We start from the raw sequence: 3,504 nt of genomic DNA, 5'->3' as shown, positions 1-3,504 counted from the left end.
GGCTGAGGGCAGGGAGCAGGTGCAGTTCCCGGATGCCGGAGCTGAGCTTGCCCTCATGTATCCTAAAGAAAATCAAAGGAAGGAGGAGGAAGGGGTGGGGAAAGGCAGGGAAGACAAGAGGTCCAACAGAAGGAAGGGGGAGGTCAAGGCAAGGCAAACAGGAAACCCAGAAGACATACCAGAGGCTGGTCTTCGCCACGGGTCACGCTGTGCCTTCAGCCACATCCAGGGCCACATCCAGGGCCTGGTCTCTCCTCGTCCAAAGTCCAAATCCATCGAGGCTGTCAGCCCCTCCTACATCAGTACCCTCATCCATGTGACCTTTGTATCCATCCGCATCTGAATGAGGGGAGAGAGCTTGGCAGCCCTGAATCGGGCGAACACACACACACACACACACACGCCCCTCCCAGAACGAAAGGCCCCTGAGAGATGCCCCACTCTCTAGGTTCTGATCCTCTGGTAGAACTACTCCTCTCCCACAGGGGAGGGCAGACACGTCCGATAAGAATTGCTTAGCGAAGGCTATATATAGTCTAGGTTCCAACCGGCCCAGAGATTTGGAGCTAGAACTTGGCAGAGAACCATGCTAGATGCTGGCAAGGACCAGCCTCCCTCAGCCAGCCAGCTGAGAGCCTCACCTCCCTGCCGGGGGCAGGGAGGGCAAACAGGGTCCTTCCATTCGGCCCATTAACACTCTGCACTGAGGGACACGGGCTTTGGCTCCATTTTAGGGAAAACCGACGTCTCCGAAATGAGAGGGGTGTGTGTGTGTGGGGGGGGCTGAACCCTGAGTTCTAGCCTCTCTACAGCTCTCGGCACAGCAGGAGAAAAGCAATCCAGTCCTCTCTTCCGGAGCACCAAGGGCAGGGCGTGCCAGAACAGAATGGAGACGCCACAGCAGCTGGCTGGGGTCAAAACACATCTATCCGCGCCCGATGTCTGAAGGAATAAAAGAATGCAGACAAATACTTACTGCACGGAGCCAGGCTGCCACGCATCTGTCTCTTTTTGGGGGGTTACAAATAAATGCAAACGGGCGCCCAGGACCCCACAGGATGGCCGCTGTCTTCTGCAACCAGCACCCTCCTCAGCTGGGCCGTGTCTCCACAAAGTTGTCACTCACGGAGCTCAACGCCTCTTGAGTTCTCTGTGGGGAAGAAGCAAAAGGAAGACAGGTGGGCTCAGCTACGGGCCAACCGCAAGCAATTCGTTGTGCAGGCTCCAGCCAGGTCCCGTTAGGGTGACGATGTGGCCCTGGGACCGTGGCCCTCCGCTGCGGCTCAGCATCCAACGACAGAAGCGACACTTTGCTGGGCCCATCGTCCTGGGGAAAGACCAGTGCCACTGGGCACGGCGTCTTGTCACAGAGGGCCTGTCCACCAGCTCTTTCAAAGACAAACCTGAGGCTGGTGTGGCTCAGTGGTTGAGCGTCGACCTGTGAACCAGGGGGGGTCATGGTTGGATTCACATGCCCGGGTTGTGGGTTCGATCCCCAGTGGGGGGCGCGCAGGAGGCAGCTGATCAATGAATCAATGATTCTCTCTCATCTTTGATGTTTCTACCCTTCTCTCCCTCTCCCTTCCCCTCTGAAATCAATAACATTATTAAACAACAACAACAAAACCTGAGGGGTGACGGAGCTCTCGGAACTGCAGCATTGGGGCTCTCTTCATACACACAGCTTCTGGACAACGAAACAGGAGACTCAAAGCAGCCAACACCCACCTATATATGATTTTTTTTTTAGGTCAAGTTGCTCTGTACTCAGGCTCAAAGAGACATGACGCAAAGGGGCTGGTGCTGCCTGTGAGCTCTGGGTGGGGACGGCCGGCTCACCCATCGCTCTGACCAACTGTCCGCTGTGACCTCGGTCAGGTCTCCCTGCTCCCTCAGCCTCCCAAGGCCCCCAACCCACTCCTTCCAGAGGTCCCCCATGAGTCCCGCCGAGGTCTCTGGGGAAGGGAGGGGGTGCCAACACCGCCTGTGGGGAAGCGTGAGGCTGAGCAAGGGGACACAGGGACAGGAGGCCGGGAGCTCCGGGCCAGGCTACCCCTCCGTCCCCACCCACAGGTTGTCGGCTCCCCTGCCCTGCGACACGGAAGGGGGAGGAGAGCGAGCGAAGCCAGATGCTGGGGATAATGGTTTGGCCACCATTCAGCGGCAATGGAGCTCCGTGTTCTCTCTTCCTCCTTTTTTGGAGCCCTGAGCCGCCATGACACACACACACACCCAGGTCAGGAACTCAAGGTCTATAATTTTCCCTGAGAAGGGAGGGAGGCAGATGAAGGGGTGGGGGGTGGGGGGGAGATAAGCTTTGATTTGGGAAGGCAGGAAAGGGGAGGCCCAAGCAGGCTACTCAAGAGCTGAGCTTCAGCTTAAGGCCAGGGATGCGTCTCCACCATCTTCACACGATGCCAGCTGAGAAAACCTAAGATGCCACATCCCCACGATGGGCATTTGTTCGTGGGGTCCCGGAGCGCTCCTGCTACCCCGGCCCCCACCCCAAGAAGAGACCCCCCACCTTCTGTCCAAGGCAACGAGCCACAGAGAGGCATCCCCAAGGGGCCCTGGCAAGATGTCTCCCATTTGGGACTCATGAGAGGAGCTCAAGAAGCGACCCTGTTTGTCAAGTTCATCTAAAAATACAAACAGCTGCATGTTCTTTCCCGATTCTAAGAAGCAAGGGCCCACAGAACCCTGGTGAGTCCCCGGGGCTCCCCCGGGCCCCGATACCCAGCGGTGGGCTTCTCGCTGCCCAGCCTGTGTTGAAAACGACCCTGGTGGCCGCCGTGGGGTCCGCTCCCAGCCCCGACAAGCTGCGTCTGCTTCCACGCTGACAGAATGTCCTGGCCATTCAGCTGAGCGCTCCATCTTCCTGCTCCCAACGCACTGAGTCATCATCCAGAGAGGAAAAAAACAACAGAGCAGCCGTCACCAGGGTCCCCACTGCCGTCGGCTGGCGACTCACGGCTGTCGTCACTCTCGGCTCTGCAGCCCCAGAATTGGTGACGAGGGGCCTCGGGGTGCCCGGCTCCCCTCCCACGGATGCGTGGCAGGAAGCAGGCAGCCACTGCTGCGAGGAGGGGAGGGAAACTAACCTGGCATCCAGAGGCTCCCAGGAAGGCGCCCCGTTAACCCTCCCTCTGCCACCACCGGTCCTCCGGCTCCGTTCCCCTGGCCTCACTCGGAGGCAGACCGTGGAGGGGCATTTACTCTGGGTGGGGAAGGGCACGGCCGGCAGGCTTCAGGTGCCTGCTGCCCGGCTCCCCTCCCACGGATGCGTGGCAGGAAGCAGGCAGCCACTGCTGCGAGGAGGGGAGGGAAACTAACCTGGCATCCAGAGGCTCCCAGGAAGGCGCCCCGTTAACCCTCCCTCTGCCACCACCGGTCCTCCGGCTCCGTTCCCCTGGCCTCACTCGGAGGCAGACCGTGGAGGGGCATTTACTCTGGGTGGGGAAGGGCACGGCCGGCAGGCTTCAGGTGCCTGCTGTCTGGGGACCT

At 59.6% G+C, this 3,504-nt stretch overlaps 1 long non-coding RNA gene across 5 annotated transcripts in view; it reads right to left on the bottom strand.

The window, feature by feature from the left end:
* LOC102774004 overlaps window positions 1-3,504 on the bottom strand; it is a 35,283-nt gene that overhangs the window by 324 nt on the left and 31,455 nt on the right. For 4 of the 5 annotated variants that reach the window (XR_435838.2, XR_435837.2, XR_001514451.1 and 1 more), the window contains 2 exons: window positions 977-1,150; window positions 180-339 (listed from right to left, as the gene is read on the bottom strand). This is a non-coding gene — a long non-coding RNA (uncharacterized LOC102774004). Of the gene's footprint in view, window positions 1-179; window positions 340-976; window positions 1,151-1,839; window positions 2,179-3,504 lie in introns of those variants that run through there. The other variant, XR_435839.2, reaches the window with a different exon arrangement.

This window comes from Myotis davidii, unplaced genomic scaffold (assembly GCF_000327345.1).
Source record: "Myotis davidii unplaced genomic scaffold, ASM32734v1 scaffold622, whole genome shotgun sequence".
NCBI classification, from domain to species: domain Eukaryota; kingdom Metazoa; phylum Chordata; class Mammalia; order Chiroptera; family Vespertilionidae; genus Myotis; species Myotis davidii.
Note: the sequence above shows the minus strand (reverse complement) of the source record. Positions and strands in the feature narration are given on the sequence as shown.